Source organism: Periophthalmus magnuspinnatus, chromosome 10 (genome assembly GCF_009829125.3).
Source record: "Periophthalmus magnuspinnatus isolate fPerMag1 chromosome 10, fPerMag1.2.pri, whole genome shotgun sequence".
In the NCBI taxonomy this organism is placed as follows: domain Eukaryota; kingdom Metazoa; phylum Chordata; class Actinopteri; order Gobiiformes; family Gobiidae; genus Periophthalmus; species Periophthalmus magnuspinnatus.
In genome coordinates, this window is record NC_047135.1 from 33,232,994 (window position 1) to 33,252,337 (window position 19,344).

A 19,344-nucleotide genomic window follows, 5' to 3' on the forward strand; every position below is an offset into this window, starting at 1 on the left:
ACTGGAAGGCTGCTTTTAGATTTCGTCTGAATAAGTAATAGGGATGAGCAGGCTGTGAGAGTCGGCGTCGAAAGGATTTTTAGGGTTTAATTCATCACAACTAAACCCATCTGTGAAGTCAACACAATGCAAAGTTCATTATTCATCCGTCGTTGTTCATTTCAAACCTGCAAACAGAGACTTTTGTCCAATCAATAAATATAATTTGGGAAAATTTTAATTAGAAGAATGTTACTCTCTGTCTTCTTGATTTCTTTGCTTTTAAAATGGCACAGAATGAAACAACGTGTGCGCCATACCTCCAAAAATACAGAAATACAGAAAAGATAAGTTACATCCATAAGTTAGACCAGCGTTCTTTTAAATGATTCTGTTTGGACAGATCAAAACAATGTAATGGAATATAATGTTCAACATATTCTGCTTGTGCTCCATGTGCGGCTGTTCCTAGTTCAGCTCCAATAAGTCAGATACTTTCAGCAATGTTATGACCATAAACTCCATAATCCAGATGTGTCAGTTTGATTGTGGGAATTTCAAATGGCTCCTGAAATTGGACTACAGGCAATATTGTCTCTGCTGACTTGAAAGGACGGCCCTCACGGCACGGTCAGCACATGCTTTGCCTATCAGAGATCCACATCAATGACAACCCTTTGTGGCATTTGGTTATCTGGTTGATGGATTTACGTATCCATGGAAACATTCCTTGTAATAATTCTACTTTTCCTGCTTTTGTGGTTTCTTTTGTGGTTTCTGTGGTCTAACTGTCCTTTGTGCTTTCTCCCTATAGCGGCCAGTGGTGCAGTGACCTTTCACAGCCGAGCCATTCCCAATGCTCCTATGGTTAGGCAAGTGAGCAGGAAACAACGGGCATCTGGGTCTGGCCCAACTGCCGAGATAAATAGTAAACAGCATCCACATACACCTTTACTGCAGCAGGTTTGGGAAAACATTTGGACGACAAGGGCAAGAAAAACTTTAACTGCCAACTCAAACACTTTCTATAAAACCTTGTTAGTATAGTTTCTATTTTAAGGTTATGCTATAATTATGAAAAATGCAGATGTATTCATAATTCCCATACCCCATGGTCCTTTGAGTGGTCAGTGCGGCCTCGTGTCTTTCCCAAAGCTGCTGTGGATAATGCTGACTTGTAATTGCTACGTGTTTGTTACTTATGTATTGATACACTGCCCAGCCCAAAAAAAAAGTCGCCATCTGGATTGAACGAAGCAAATAGGTCTGAGCCTCCTGCAGTTGGTCCGGTCTAGGTTCAGCAACAGTCTGTGCTCCAACTACCTGAATATACTGAATGACCAGGTTATTCCATCAGTGGATTTTTTCTTCCCTGATGACACAATGCCAGGATTCATCGGGCTCAAATTGTGACAGAGTGGATCAGGAGCATGAGACGTCATTTTCACACATGGACTGTCCACCACAGAGTCCAGACCTTAACCCCATTAAGAATCTTTGGGATGTTCTGGAGAAGCTTTGTGCAGCATCAGATTTGACCATCATCAATGCAAGATCTTGGTGGAAAATGAATGCAATACTTGACAGCTAAAGACGGTACAACGAAACATGTGTGACCTTTTGTTTTTTGTTTTGGTGGCGACTTTTCTTTTGGCCAGGCAGGGTATTTTGCGACTGGGGAGTGATGCTAACTGGAGGCACTGCTTTGTTACTCAAGTTAGTCTCTAATCTGAGCTTCATTTTAATCCAATCTGACCATAAAAAACTGACTTAACTCGCACAAAAATGGATGAGGTGATTTTGTACAGTTAAAGCAGCCTTTCTCAAATAACATTACAGCCACAAGCTACAACTGTTTATTTATTTATTTATTTATTTTCAGTTACTCAATCTTACCTAAACAGGACCGTGAAAGCTCATATTGATCACAGCCTCCCAAAATACGCTGTTAAAATCCATTTTGTATTTTGTCTTTAGTTTTCAAACTTAAGAGATCTATAAAAAACAAAACAAAACTGTGTCTACATGGTAACTGCTGAGCATTTTGACATAGACGTACATGCAGAACGCCACCAGCTTGACATCACTGCAAAGTATCAATCGTGTTTGGAGTAAAACTACGCGGAGGTGGAAGAGACAGCCATTCATAATGTTTGGAAATCTTTCATAAACTCTATCAAATCAATGTCATTGTAATGTGATGTTTTGTTTTTTAAATGACAATGTGAAACGACTTCCAGTGTTTCTGAAACTGACAAATACGTCTAAGTAATAGATTATTATTGAGTAATGGAACTATTATCCTCTATTCAATACACATCCTGCCTGTCCTTGTTTGGTGATGTGCTGGGCTTAAGATTGACTTACGCTGAATGCTAAAGTTAACCCTTGCTCAGCCACATCCGGAGTTTAGAAACGGTAAACGCTTCTCATTGTGTGTTTACTGACATTTGCACGTTTATTTTACAACCGCTGTATCCTTTGGTGACTCTCTATTTGTTCATTAGCCTAGCACCTATGGGGATTTTCTTTGTTTATTAAGATTAATTGGTCAAAGTCCTTTAAGCGCCATGGGGACACATTTAAAGTCACTAGAATTAGGATGGCCGTCTCCCTCCTGCTCTGACCTTATTTAACACAGTGAATAATATGTGTACCTTGGTAAACCTGAGCTGCATATTTCACAGGAGAACTGTTAGCACGCTTCACGCCGCATCCATCTGTCCCGGCGTGGAACGTTTAGCTCTAACGTGTCATGACAATGCACTCAATCCTTCCCACCCTTACGCAGAACCGAGACAGTGACGGAGAGGTCGGAGAATTTATCCCAGGAAGATGGCAGAACGGAATGGGATCCTCCTACAGCTGTCAGCGCACATATCTCACGGAGCGCTTGATTATGAAGTTATGCTGCATGCAACACGTGTGACGCAAGGGCTCTGATTGATGCACTTCCTCATTCATCATCTGTATGGCTGCCACACGGACCCGGCCCGCATATCTAACTGTGCAGCACGGGGAGCGCGGTGCAACACATGTTCAATTGATCTTGACACTGAACTGAGAAAAAAACCTTTGACCTTTCGAGAAATGACAAGATTTATGTCTTTTTGTGTACTGTATCTGTTTTTATATAGTGCGTGGAGGATTGTGTTTTGTATATAGAAAAAAAATCTCTTGAATAAACCTGTTTTCCTCGCACACTTTGCTTAAATGTTCCACGAAATGAAATATTTTAAAGTCAAGGCAAGTTTATTTGTATTGCACAATTCATACACGAGGTAATTCAAAGTGCTTTACAAAATAAGAAAGACATTAAAATCACACAAATCAAAATATAAATAATCACCCAATCTGCAACTCTCTCACCCACTCGTTTGCACCTTTAAAAACTCTCTCTCTCGCTCTTTAAACACTGTCTTGTTCAGTTTAAGAACTTTCCCATTACTTTACAAAACTTTCCTGTCACTTCTCAAATACTTTCCTGTCACTTTACTATGTCTAATAAAAGTCCGTCAGTCCATGTTTCTTTTGTCACCATAAAATTACCATTAAAGGAGAAGAGTGCAGAATAAAAACCTTTCAATAATTTCAAATATTTTAAAGGGCCCATGTTACGCCATTTTCTGATTTATGTTAATGTAACGTTGTTTCGTCATCAAAAACAGACCTGGAGTTTTGTTTTGTTTCATTCACACAGCTTCTCTGCATATTTAAGCTGTGTTCTTCTCTCAAACTCTCTCAAACACTCTGTTCCACCTTGTGATGTCATCATGTGGTAATACAGGAAGTACTCCACACCTTCACTAGAATCATTTGGATAATTTCTGCCCTGGAATTGCTAATCTCTACTGAACAAAATCTAAAAGGAGGAACAGAGCATTTTGCACTTTGGAGATGTACATAGTCTGATAATTAAGGATTACTCAAACATGTGTAAATGAAACAAAACACAACTCCAGGTCTGTTTTTGATGAAGTAAATGCATTCTAACATGACTAAAAGCTCACAAGAGTCTGTTTTGCATAATATAGAACCTTTAAACATGAAATAAGGCATATTAATGGTCCGTTAAGTGCTTTAATGGCAATGTGCTCAAACGCTGGCTTTTTTATTGCAGCAGGACTGTATCAAGGAGTAATTACCACAATTGTCAGCCACGACGGTCAGTTATTATATTACAAAGGTTTGCGGTGATGGCAAATCCTCCACTTTCAGTTTGAAGCCAAGATATTCCCTGGCTAATGGGCTCCACCAAACAGTACCATGAAATAAATACTACATTTGATTTGCTATCATTGTCCACCAAAAACTCACTTATCTTGATCATATTTTGCCGCTCCTCACTTTGGCAGAACAAAGCGTTTCTTTCTACTCTTAAGGGTATTGAGATGTGCTGTCAGACGCTCTGATTCAATAAGCCCCCACTATTATTGCTACCTGATCCGTGCGTGCTCCATTGTTATAAAACTCCTCACACAGAGCTGCACAACGATCCAGGCTAAATGGAAAACTCAGTGTATGACTAACTCTGGGGGAATATTTCAAGTGAGATCCAATGTGCTGGTTTTTAGCAGCTGTTCGTGCGACCAGCGGTGCACTCGGAGCCTCAAGGGTGCTCAGTCCCTCTGCCAGTTCAGAAATAAATACCCCTCTTTGAGCATCTAAAAGGAGGTGTCAGCGGGCGAGCTCAGAGGCAGTCAGATAAACATCAAAACATAAACACAGCATTAAACTTATAAATTAATGCTCGCTCGCTTTATATTAGTAAAAAGGAAATATAAATGTGGGTACGGGCTCAGCGGGAGGTTTTGAAAGATACACAACTTAAACTTACAGCGACTGGGACAGACTTTCACAATGTTTAAATGGACTGGAGCGAGTGAGATTACCTGCAGGAAACAAAATGGAGACCAAACAAACTCAAATCATGGTTGGAGTTTAAAAAAAAAAATGTTAGTCAGAGGTGGAGTTTTAAAAGGATTCTGTAACAATTCAAAATATCGTTATTACGCCATAAGCCATTCAAAAATGTCAAAGAAATCGTTATTCTGTTCTGAATCACAATCTTAAAAGGGGATTTGTTACTACTGTAAAATGTACAACAATCATTTGGAGGTTTTCTACCATAGACTGCATAAAGAAGAGAGTGACGTCCCCCGTAGCGGTCGGCTCCAGTCAAAACGAAGCTCATCGAGGTTTGCAGTTGTAGTGGCCAATTTGAAGTCGAGGTCCATATTTGGGATTCCGACCTCGTGTTTCACAGCAATCAAAGAGCCAATCTGGAGCGGCGCTGTTAAAGGTAATGCCCCTTCCCGCCCGTGACACTGGGTTAGCAGGGGGCGGGTACTTAGCGGCGCTGTCAATCAAATCAGTTGCTAACTCTCTCTAACAGGAGCGACCTCAGGGAGTTGGTGTTCATGCTCATATCTTGATTTACGGATGAAATAGCCAAATAAAAACACCAGGATCATGTAGCGTGAATTAATACGAACATTTTAAGAGCGAAATGAAGAGTGACAGCAGCAGTTACGGAGAGAAAAACGTTTTGTTCAATAGAACCAGTAGAACCAATGGAGCCAGAGTCGATTCTATTTGGAACATAGCGGCTAGCGGGTTAGCTATGTCCATTTATATAAACAGTCTATGAGTACTACCCCGAGCATGTACCCCATAACTACAGAAGAGTTCAGGTTTTGGGTCTGAATCATTAGAGCAAAATGGAACGAATGCCAAGCGCTTTCTTTTTCAGATAAACACCATACAGAACAAAATACAAGGACAATTTAATTAACTTTAAAAAATTAACTTGACTCTTTTTTTTGCAGTTTCATAACAACCAATTATATTTAAAGGTCACTTGCAGATGTTTGTCCTTTTAGCAAAAGAATTTATACTTTTGATACTTCTAAAGCATCAACTTCGAGTAAAAACGTCTTGCTGTCGATCTTGTGTGTATTTCTCACAATATTTGACCTAACATTTGTATTTCAATTTTAATATTTAGTTTTTCTTATTATTTTTTAGTAATGCTTTGTTTTGTTTTGAAGGCTGCGCAGGTTAATTTAGCTCGTGCGGTAGTTATTCCCAATGGTCAAAGTCAAGCAAACACAGATAAATTAATACATGTTGAGGTTGATTTTACAAGCACATGACATCCTTTTACAAGAAAACCTCTGCACTCTGATTTGATTACTCCTGGCATGTGTGCAAACTAACTCCAAGGAGCGCCCTTGCTTGATTGCAGTTCGTATCCCCCTCACTTCATCACGAGTCCTTTACGGCTGGACACTGGACAAGTTTTCGTAAAATTAAGAAACCTGGAAGAGGATTAGAATCAGCGCTACGGGGAGAAAGAAACAAACAGTCCCCATTCTAACAAATCGTTGCGGCACCAAGGCTCCCTCCCAGTGGCTTTCTTATAAATTGAGACATAATGTGGCGGTAAGTCAAAGCATTTCTCATTTTTTATGGAACAAACTCAATGGTGTGAGTTAGACACACAGACTAGGCCACTCAGACTGTCTACGCTCCACCTGCATTCTTGTAAAGAGCTAGCTTGCAGGACGATGATGGTAGAAGGGGATATAAATGGCCCATAGCGGAAGGATTCCCAACGGGCCCATAGCAATATTCAAGAAGGTTCAAGGTATAATCTGTGTTGGCCCAAGAGGGGGGGCTAATGAGTGACTGGAAGAATAGAAGGGGGGTGATTAGATTTTACATACTAACCTTGGCAACTGGGCCTGTCCTTTAATGACGGCATAATTCAGCGTTCACCTTGGGAGGCTGCCACGGGTTTTGGTTTATGAGGTCGCGGCGGTAACCTCAATCATTCAAGAGCACAGTCCGTCTTCTGCTTCAGTGGCTTCCCCTCAACACACATATAGAAGTATACGGACCTGTGTTAGAGATAGGAGCCATCACAGACGCCCGAGGCTGCTGCAGGTCAGATCACAATCTTGACTTTTACTGGCCTGCCCGATTTGGAGATCCTCGTGTCAATCCGGCCGCTGGAATGGTGAAAAAGGTGAGGGATGAGTCACAACGGTTCAGATATAGGCAAGTAATAATATGGCATTGCTTTGTTTATAGAGTGAAATTTTATACTTACAATATATTCTCTGGATGTAGAAGCTGCCGGGTTGTAGTTTAACAGAAAACTGGAAGGAAATCAGTTTTAATCACATTTTAAATAACATGTTTGTCATTGTAAAACTGTAAAGCGAAATCCCAACTATTCCCTGTTCAGTGCTAAAGAAACAACAGACTATACGCTAAATAGATGCAGATGAGTTTGTCGATACACCACAGCGACAAATACAAGCTTTGTGACCTCCGAATGGTTTTTAAAGTCCTACATTGGAATTCAAAAGTTTGAGTCCAGAGCCTACAGGTAATGTGGGATCGGGGTTATTGATAAAATGTAAAATAAATGGCCAAATTTAGGAGGAATATAACTATTAAAATGAAGAGAGGAGAGAGTATGTTTCAATAAAGACAAGATTAAAAGAATGAATAATTTATTACAAAAAGGTTCCAATGAAGTGCCGTTTTTAAAAAGGGACCTCAGTAAAATCAGTATAAAACAGTGAGTGGGCCTGGTTTAAAAGTTGGAGGGCAGTTTGTAGCTCGGCGGAGGACAAACACTTTTTGCGCTTGTAGGCTTCAGTGTCGTCGTGCTACCGTCATTGGCTCGTGATCTGGGGCTTGTGCTGGTCGTCAGTGATGTGACGTTCATGAACGAGTCAGCTCTTTTCCTTAATGTGAATGTTTGGAACTGCATCTCATTTTTTAAAAGAACCGAATCTTCATATACACACACTTCATATCAGCATATTTACACTGATTGATGCTGAACCAACACAAGAATCAGCACAGAAGCAGAACAGGCAACACGACTGAGAGGTTTATGCACAAAAAAAAAAACATATTTGGCATCAGTTAAGTTTTTATTATTATTATTATTATTGTAGTGCAGTGTTTTATTTAGATTTTCCAGAGGGTAAATACTCCCACGCTCAGTTTTGAACCATTTTGTGTGATTAATTTGTGAATAAAATTAGGTCTCATCGGCTTCTGTCATCGTAAAAAAAAGATCCAGTCCTTAAAGTGAACTGATCCAAAAGATTCAGATCCCACAAAGGCGCCAAAAGTCGTATCACTAGCGGTGGCTCCCTCAGCTTCAGCCCAGCTCTCGTCCTTTAACCTTTTTGTTTCAGCGTTTGCCGTCTCGTCCAGGTGTGCAGACTGGCAGGTGCGGTTCATTCGCCAAAAAGTGTCACGCGGTTTTAGCGTAACGGGTCAACAGCTAAAGTGAGGCTTAAAAACATGCAATTAAAACTCCACAGCAACTAACATGTAAAATCCACACACCAATAATAAAGAACAAGCCTCGTCTCGTTGATGTGTTATTAATGTTCATATCTTGATTTACAGACACAAGAGCGGGTTAAGACGGACATTTAAGACCAAAAATGACAACCCTGAGAACAGCAGTTATGGAGAGAAAGGCGACAGTTTTTCAATAGAAAGTGAACTGGAGCCAGAGTCAGTGGAGCTGGAAGCGCGCCCAAGTTCACTTCCGATTTTTAACGTGGCGGCTAGCGGGTTAGCTTCGTCTACGGACACATCACATACACGCTGTAACTTCTATATTAGAGCGAAGTTAATTTCATGGTGGATGTCTGCGTGTTCTTTTTAAATGACCAAAATGTATTAAAATAAAGAACGTGCAAGTCCAGACCTAACGCCTTTGATGAAAGAAGTGCTTTTATCAGAGTCTTAGCTTATTAATGAGGTGACTTAAAAGATTTCACTGCTTTCATTGCTAATCATTCCATGTTTTCCAAGCCCTTGCTATTTTACTTAACTTTAGCCATATTTCTTCGGCTAAATCCCTCCCTCCAGTCATCACTAATTGATACTAGATCTTATTACATATTGATCAAAAACAGACTGCACCGCGTCCGAGAACACGGCCTAATTAGATGATGTATTTTTCATATGGCTCTTTTGCAATACAATACAACACACTGACGTATTAGAATCTCCATTATTCACACAGATCATCAATACTTCTGGCATATTTATTTTGCAGACAAACATCGGCGGCCGAGTTGTTTTTGACCCTCACATGTGGATGAATTGTGTGGATGGAACAAAGTGGACGAGGTTTATAAATTATTTAAGGGTAGAAATATAGTCCAGCGATGAGAGCTGGACCGAAGCGCACCTGTATCCAGCCGAGCGCACGTAGTGGTGTTGTTTAATACTTGACTCAACAAATGCAGCCTCGGTTTAGTGTGTGTGGCTGTGTGTGTGGCTGTACGTGTGTGTGTGTGGCTGTACGTGTGTGTGGCTGAACCTGTAGCTGTGTGTGTGGCTGTGTATGTGTGGCTATGTGCATGTGGCTGTGTGTGTGTAAGTGTGTGTGAGTGTGTGACTGTGCGTGTGTCTGTGTGTGGCTGCGTGTGTGTGTTTGTGTCCGGCTGTGCATGTGGCTGTGTGTGTATAAATGTGTGTGGCTGTGTGTGGCTGTATGTGTAGCTGTATGTGTGTGTGGCTGTGCGTGGCTGTGACTGTGTGTGTGGCTGTACGTGTGGCTGTGTGTGTGTGTGGCTGTGTGTGTGGCTGTGTGTGTGTGGCTGTACATGTGGTGGTGTGTGACTGTGTACACATGTGGTTGTGCATGTGACTGTGTGTGGCTGTGTGTGTGGCTGTATGTGTGGCTGTATGTGTGTGTGGCTGTGTGTGGCTGTCCATGTGTGTGACTGTGCATGCGGCTGTACGTGTGGCTGTGTGTGTGTGTGGCTGTGTGTGTATAAATGTGTGTGGCTGTGTGTCTGTGGCTGTGTGTGTGTGGTTGTGCATGTGACTGTGTGTGTGGCTGTACGTGTGTGTGTGTGGCTGTGCGTGTTGCCGTATGTGTGTGTGGCTGTACGTGCGTGCGTGTGGCTGTACGTGCGTGTGTGTGGCTACGTGTACGTGCATTTGTGCGTGCGTCCAGGGCAGAGTTGAAATTTCGAGAGCATGAAACCATTATTCCCACTTGTGATGTTGACTCTGTTGAGTGGGCACATGGCCACAGATGTTAGACACACAAGTGGAAGGCAAAACAAGGGTTACGGAATTTTAATTAAACTGAATGACCACAACCGCGATGTTTTGTTCAGTCTGGACTAAATGATGGTTCCACTCGGAATTGTAAAGGAATAAAGAGCAATTTTTGCCAAAACAAATTATGCTCAAATCTTCTAAAAAAAAAAAAAAAAAAAAAGGAAATACACACAGAAAGCCAATAATAAAATTAAAACTTTCTCTAGTAACTCCCTGTGAATCAGTATAACTATCCAAATGAGTCACTTCACATAACACAGAACAGGTCAACTCACTGTGAAACGTGACCAATGAAGCTGGTTCAGTGCAAAAGTGAAACACCAGCTTCTCCTGACAAGTTTCCCTCTGTAAATAAGACGACTTTGTGACATCTGGCAACTTTGGACGGCAGTTTTTGCTTCTTTCTTTCAGTTTGTAATTGTATTTTCAGTGAACCATCCTGGCAGAGTGACAATAACGATCGCTTATAGAGTTAAAATAAGTAAAAGTATAGCGCACATTCCCAAGAAAACAATAATAACTAATATTTTGACCAAATTAAAGGATCAGATTACAGTTTTTCTCTTGTTATTTATTATAAACCGAGCGTTAGAAAGCTGCCCCACTCTCCTTTTGAAGAGGCATTGAGTCAGACTATATTTTGTCCAGATGAAAAAGTGCGTTCATCATTTATCAGACCAGCAGACAGAGACCTGCGGGAGGTTGTGCGTCCCTTTGGAGTCCTTTTGTAAAGCTAGTTCAACAGTAAACAAGGACATTCATTTTACACTGCCACCTCAGAGGCTCTTTTTATTATTATTACATCATTTTCACAGTGGTTTCAGATCCACCTTCTACACACAGTTTTCGTTGTAGTTTTTGTCCTGACTCAAGATCAGTGAAATGTTTTAGTAATCCATGAACATTTTACCGACCATTTTTTGTTGTGATGATGAACAAAGTGTGACAGTGGCTTTCAGAGGATATTACAGCTCTTCTATCGCTCAATCTTGTGTCGTCTCAATTACGCACAGTACTTCTGCTTGTCAGATTTAGCCATGCAACGTCTCTTTAATGACGACTTTCATGGCAAAATTTAGCTGGAGCTTTGATGTGCGTTGCCAACTCGCGCTGGATTGGAGCACCTGTCACTTTCCCATAGTGGAGTAGAAGATGTGGATGCACAGAGAGAGGCACCAGCAGGTGTGTGCCGAGCCACACGAGACAATATACACGAGCACATGAGCCAGACAGCGGCGCAGCCATCCACAGCTCTTGTTATCGGTGTTGGTGAGTGCTTCCCTTGAACCACAACTCCCACTTTTATTTGGCCAAGGTTTGGGCAAAACAGAAGAATTGATCTAAGATTGATCAAAAGGCTAGCCCGACTCTCTCATCTAAAGGGGATTTCATTGATCTGCCAAAGTCCTCCTCTATAATTGCTTCAGTGAAGTGTAGGAACAGCAGTTTCAGGTGGCTAGGTATCTGAGGGAGGAACACAACTTGGACAATTTACAGATTGTTAAAGTTAAAAAAGACTTCACTCTCTGGTGCTCATCAGAGCTCAGACTAGATCTGAGTGAATGCACCGACAAGCCTTTATTCAAGAAGACCAACGTGAAAATAATCTAAAACATGTCACATAAGGCTTTGTTCTATAAAATGCACGTTAAACCCTATTTCCAAATACAGATGTAAAAATATATCTAGATAATCCATATCAGCTTGTGGCTGCGTATCTTGATGTATAAATGTAGGCTGACGTTAGTCTGGAGTTTTTATGTGACTAGACTGCCACCTACTGGACACTCAGAGAACATGTGCTCATATGATCAGCCTGAGACAGACTGAAGCACACAGAGAGTGAAGCACACTGAAACACACAACACACTGAAACACACAACACACTGAAACACACAACACACTGAAACACACAACACACTGAAACACACAACACACTGAAACACACAACACACTGAAACACACAACACACTGCTGTCACTGAAACACACAACACACACACACTGCTGTCACTGAAACACACAACACACTGAAACACACAACACAGTGCTGTCACTGAAACACACAACACACACACACTGCTGTCACTGAAACACACAACACACACACACACTGCTGTCACTGAAACACACAACACACTGCTGTCACTGATGAGAGTGAAACACACTGCTTATGTTGCATAACACAATATTAGAGAGTCACAAGTCATGACCAAAGCCAACACAACACATACACACATACACACATACACACATACACACCACACCCACACACCCACACACCCACCCATATGCACCTACAGACATACACAGACACACACACACCCCCACACACACACATATATACACACACATATGCACCTACACACACACACACACACACACACCCCTATGCACCTACAGACATACACAGACACACACACCCCCACCCACATATATACACACACACATATGCACCTACAGACATACACAGACACACACACCCCAACACACACACACCCCCACACACCCACCCAACACACACACAGACACACCCCCCCACACACACACATACACACCCCCACACACACACACATAAATACACACACAGGGCAGTTGAGAGGTTCATGATGTTGTATGTGTGTGTTTTGTAACACATATGCTCCTCATTTTATCGTCTCTCAGCTTCATTCCAGAGGAAACAATATTATTTTTTAAATTAGTTCAGGTCACTGTACTAATTAAAATCCTTTGTTTCAAATAAGTATGATTGAAAAATTAAACACCATAACTGTAGTGAAGTGTGTGCGGTGCTGATGTGTGAACTCTAAAATAACAAAGAGAACAGTGCGATGTTATTAAGCCTGAAAAATAATGTTGTTTTTTTAATTGCACAGAAGACATAAAACGGCAGAAGCCTGATGAATACGTGACTGTGTACTCTGAGTATTGTGTACTCTGGAGTACTGCAGTGTCAGTCTGGAGAGCTCTCACTGAAACCACTGAGAAAACATAAAATGTTTTGTTCAGTGTTTCCGGCTGATTGGCTGAAGCTTCATAACAGGAAACTGAGCAGAGAATCAAACTTTAGCTGAATCTAGTTGAAACAGTAGAATCTCTCTCTTCATTAATATTCCATATTTTCATTTGTTTGGTGCTTTGTCTTTGCCCAACACCAAAACCACAATGGTCTGATCTGACCCACCGCTGGAGTCAAACTCAAATGCATCTGAGCTGGAATAATACTGCAAGAATTCATCCGGGCTGGAAATGCCACAAGTGGAATTTTGTTTTTTAACACTAAACCTTTTTGTCTTAACTATTTAACCTTGATTTGATGAGCTGAGAGCTAATTGTGATATTGTTCAATGGAATGAAAAGCTCTCTTTTGTCAGTATAGTGTATAGTTTTCTTTTTTTTATTATTTTAAAAATGACATGATTGTAGAAAAATCCACCTCCACTCATTTTAAAAAGAAAACTATGCAAATTGTAGCTTCAGGGTAAACAGAATCATGGAAAGGTCACAACCGCTTTATCTAATAAACCCAGTGAGACTTGATTATATTAAATTGCCAAAAATGTTCAAATGATTTGAGTTCAACATTTTATTTTACTGAACAAAAATCCAAATGTAACTCTTCATGTGGGCGGACAGCACTAAACAACGTCAGTGACAGTCTTTAGTGGGATTTGGATCGTTCTTCTTGTTGTGAGCATAATGGCTCCCAAATATGCAGATGGTGGGTCTGGTATAGTGAGTAATGACTAGCCTGAGTAAGTATTGTTAGGGGACTGTTACAGCAAACCCAATGAATTGCACAGCGGGGGCTAATTGAGAGTGTGAGACTGAGCCATGATGGTTAGATTCTCCAGAGACGTCTTTGTCTAATGCAGGGCAGCACTGGCCTCATCTTCACTGGGTTCCATGCGTCCAGACCACAGCCAACACTATGGAACGGGTTACAGAAAGTACTTATTAAAAATCATGTTTCATGGATGCCAGATTACTGTTTAAGATTAATCAGACTTCTTATTCATTCGCAATTCATTTCCCATCTTAAAATGGGCCTAAATAATAGATGAGCGGCGGAACAACGATACAAAAGAAGAAAAAAATAACAATTCCAATCGTGCTATATTCAGCGTTTCAAGTGCACAAGTAAATGGGTTATTTTTTCAGACTTGAATCAATTAGAGGCGCTTTAAGGGGTGAATTACACCATTTTACTGTAAGCATAAATTCTGGCAATTTATTGAACAATGACATCTGTATAGACCTAATTTAATGAACATCTGGTTTTCAGAGGATGCCTAATGATTTCACATTCATCTTCCTCTAAATGGCTAAAGTGCACGCAATTAAGTTTTTAATTAGCTGTGAATATGTTTCTGTCAATTGGAATGATTCATCTCTTAAACATGAAATGCACCATGTGATCTCAGAGAGAAGGGATTGGTGCTGATTTTTAGAACGGGCAGCAAAAATAGGATTGGAAAGATTTTTAAAGATTATCTTAAAGCAACATTGATTTTCTACTAATTCTAACAAAAATGAAGGAGCAGCACACAGATGCATGTAATCAGTGGGATGATTCGGTGGATTGTACTTAAAGCCTGTGTCTGCTGTTCAAAGCAAATCAGGGAAATCTGCAGCTCCCTAATGAATAGTGTTTGGCACGTCCTGGTCTCGTGGAGCTCTTGGACTCTCCTGGTGTGGTGCTGACTGTCATTTCTTCTGCCTGATCATTAATTCCTCATTAGAAATGATGAGCTTCCTCATCACCTCTCTTTGGAAAAGGTTAGTCCAGGCCCAGAGGAGAGGCCAGGAGTCCTTCACTGTGGACCTGATAGAAAACTTCACAGCCCTGCAGCTATTGATTGGAGGCTTCAGGTTGCCTTTCCACCAATGTAGGGGTCTGCACTGCAGCATACTAAGCTGATGTGTAATCAATGACTCATACCGCAGCTGGTCTCTGTGCACAAACCCGTCAAATTATACAGTAGCCCTCCAATATCTGACATAGTGTGTTTTTAAAGCTGCCTTGCGGAAGAATGACACACACAGGCCAGCGCACACAGGTAAATACACTTTGGCCAGCACACAGTATACAGCCTTTTCTCAGATGCACGTGCCAAACAGCGCACGCTCCCCCTCCATCGCACACACCGGCCAGCGCCAGTTCCTGCAGGGATACTTTGATTTTTCACCCCGCGTCCAGATAAAATGTTTATCAGCTCAAACTCTGGGTGGAAAAAGCATCCACGTTCTGAAAGCCGGTCACTGTTGGAGAAGGCTGCGTTTGGAGTGGGGCTGGTGGGGGGTTGGGAGTGGGGGGGACGTGGCCTGTGCACTTGGCCGGCTGCAGCTCAGACTTGTCCTCCCCCTGCCTCTTTATGGGCCTTAACGATATGCACAAGCACACTCTGGGGCCAGCTTCCCAGAGCATTTAATCCATAGAGATATGATACTCCGGTGGTGTTGTGTCATCCATCACAATCTCCCTCTGCTCCTTGTCTCTTTGCTCTTTTTGCCTATAGGTGCAGCATTGTTGTTCTGTTATCCATAAATCTGTCAGTCTTTCATTTATCCTCCCTTTACAGACAATTGAAAGTCACATCTTTAAAACTATTCCTGCTCATTGTTATTGTGCTGTTCAACTGTGCTCCCCAGAGAAGTGTTCTCAATCAAACACTGTTGATTTCAATTTCAGCATTTTTCCTTGATTTCACATTGATTTAGTGTAGCAGGTGGGGAGCGTGTTTCATTGTCTTCTTTCATACAAGTAATTACGCCTCTTGATAATAACTTTTGCAGTATCACATTTTAAAAAACACATTATAAATAGAAACACGGGAGCAGGTCTTCACCAAAGCATCGGTCCAATCTCACATTGTAAATTATTTCGTGCCAGACCCTTGACTCGTGCAGGAAATCGAGGAAAATTGCTGGCAGGTTGGTAACTGTTTTTCAAGAAACCTCCTCTTGTCTTTCCCTTTAGGGTGCGTATTCTCATGCATGGATCTTTTGGACGTTTGCACAGCTTTAGAACAGCTTTTGCAGACAGCGAAGCAGGATGGACTTTCCTCAAAAGCCCACACTCATCCCAAAACGTATTATAGTGTTGTATCAGGCTTTCTTCTGGGCTTGTGATCAAAACAATATACTTTAAGGTAATTCCTTGCTAAATCAACAAGAAGATCAGAACAAGAAGTTACTTTGACAGTTATAATACTACTGTTCTTCATAAACAGAACTGAAGTAGTAAAAAGGTATATTTTTGTGTCTTTTGTCCAACCAGCTAATGTGATATATGTCCCTCTAATCTCCCAAAATGCATTACTGCGTCACCTTAGGACTCTGTTTGCGTTTATCAATACACATTTTTCCAAGTCGATATTGTTAAGTCAACACATGACCATCAATACAATACTATATCCATTATATGCTCCATTACATTGCCCCTACGGTTTCCCGACAAGCCATTAGGTAACAAAATCTCACAAAGGAAACACTATCCTTCACCAGGTCACAGTTTGGAGCCTTCATTGCGATGCACGCCTCTACCTCTTCCTGAGTTTTTCCTGCACACTGCCTAAGACAAATGGATAGCCATTAGTAGTGTATTAATTACATGTAGAGAATTACTTTGTTCATCAATCAAGAAATCTCCTCTCGGGTTGTCAAGTGTAATTTGGTGACACAGTGAACAAAACCTGCAAGGCCTGCTCTGATCTGTCCCATTGTGATCGCGGCTGTTAATAGCCTGTGTAGTGCTGACAGACTGCAGAGCTAAACGCATCTGCCTCTTGTTTCTGGTGGAGACGCTCGCTGTCGCACCACCCCGCTGAGCAAAAGATTCACAAAACACCTCAAATAGAACACACGCAAATTACCATGTCAGGATAGATTCATTGCAAAGATGGCTGAAAAGACTAATGATAACCACTGTCAGAATGCACAGTCACTTACACAGAGGCATAAGCGCGCTATACAGAGGGATCATATACAATTATCTGACTCCCAATGCAGAATGAATGGCATTGTGGCACGGCATGTGATCTAAATCTGCAAATTATATACAGTCTACGCAACGAAATAATGAGCCACTCGCTGGAAGGTAGATCTCCATGTCTGTGCATTCATCACGTTTAAAAAAAAAAAAGGTCCGTTTTCTATCTTTAGCACGGTGAACGACATCCAGAGATTCTCACTATCACTCACTACGGGCAATTTAGACACATCATTCCCCGACACAGAAGAACGAAGACAAATCCGGGTACGCTTTACATAGATTCAGTGCTTGGATAATTGGGATAATTGAATGGGAAATGGTCACACGGTTCACCCATTCACACACGGCATACATCTGTGGGAGCTGGAATCGTGCCGCCAACCTGTGGGTCACCGGATTTGACCGTGCGACCATCGATGTTTATGTCGAGAGCGGATTTAAAGGCAGATTTTCACGTAAACTCCTCAACGGCGGTAAGCAAACTATCCAAAGAAGTGGGCAGGTGATATAAAGTGCATACTCCATATACTCGACTCGTAAAAGGATCAGAAAAACACTTCTCCGTATTTATAAATCCAATACAGTGAAGAAAAACATATATTCAATCTCACCACTCAAGTTTTATTCACAAAAGTTGACCATATAGAGTCAGTGATATCAGGTACTGCTTGTTTCAAATGTATGAAAAGAAACCATGTTAACTGACAGCTACGCCGCATTTGCTACAGAACATCTTCATACTCTGTTCTATCATTAAATTATTCATGCAATCTGTACTCTATCTTGCATTGCAGTATGGGTATAATTTCTGCACATAGAGATAGATATGAGCTGTTGGATGAGTTCTGCAATACAAAGTAGACTACAGGCCTGTCTCTGGTGAGCTGTGACTAACTGTGCTCTGGGCTCGGAGGATTGACTACGACAACAGAGGTAAGAACAAACATTTTTATCTCTTATGAGTCTTTGCACTGCTTCCTGGGCTGTCTCGGCTTGTCGGGGACCCACCGCACGATACCATTTACACACATTATAGATCTCGCCTGCTTAAAAATCTGCCCTATTCCAGAGCCGTGAAAATGTCAGGCAAAAGAGCCAAGGTCTGAATTTTACTTGGAAATTATAGATCACCAAAAGGTGCTCTCTGAGGGGAAAGAAGACAAGAACGGGCCAGGTGAGAGGGTCTTCGAAATACTACAATTTTCACTCTGAGGGGGAACAGATATCTGTGAATTTGCATACATGCTTTTGAACAGATATAATCAAACATCAAGGCACAGTTTTGGGATTGGACAGGCAAGAAAACCAGCTGTGTGACTAATACCACAGTCCAGTAGATGTACCAAAAAGAAACAGCGTTATCTTCCGGGGTTAACAGAGAATGAACCAAAGGGCGACAGTCGCTCAGTTACTCAGTTGGTAGAGTGTTTGTCCACTGGTCTGAAGGTCGCTGGTTCGAATCCCGCTCTTGACGTAAAGATCATTGGTAGAGTTGTCAGATCCACGGCCACACAGGTTGGAAGCGCAGTTTTAGCTCCCATAGATGAAGGCTGTTGTTGTGTTCTTGGGCAAGTCACAACCCACCTTACTGTGCGTGTGAATGGGTGAGTGATTCCTTGGTGTAAAGTGCTTTGAGAGCCTTGAAGGTGGAAAAGCAATATATAAAAATGTGAATATTTACCAAGCATTAATATACAGTTGTTCCTCAGTATAACGCGGTTCACCTTTCACTGTTTCATTTTACATGCTTTTTTTTTTACAGTGTATGAAAGCATGTGTTGTGCGTCCTGATTGGTTGTTGGACTGTAGACCATTGTCCATCAGTCTCCTCCGTGCCGTGTCTCCTGTACAGTTCAGAATCTGTTCAGACAAATTTACATAAATCGCAGTGTCACTCTGAAGTGCTGTATGTTTGCAATTTGTTTTCTCGCAACAAAACCCACAAAGTCGATGAAACGTTCTAAGGCGCCTACGAAGGTTTGAACTTTGAGAGTGTTTAAACAAGAGAGAAATGTGAGAAAATGTTAATGCCTGTGTGAGAAAAGTGTATAAAGTGTGTGGTGAGGGGTTTTACAGCCGCAAAACATATAGAATAAGTGTACAAAAATAAAGATTTTGCCTATAGCGGGTTGTTTTTAGAACATAACCACTGCGATAAACAAAGCACCACTGTATTATACACTTGAAAAACCTGAGTCATCTGCCTCCGACGTCACTTTCACATTAAATTGGACAATGGATTAACGTAAAACC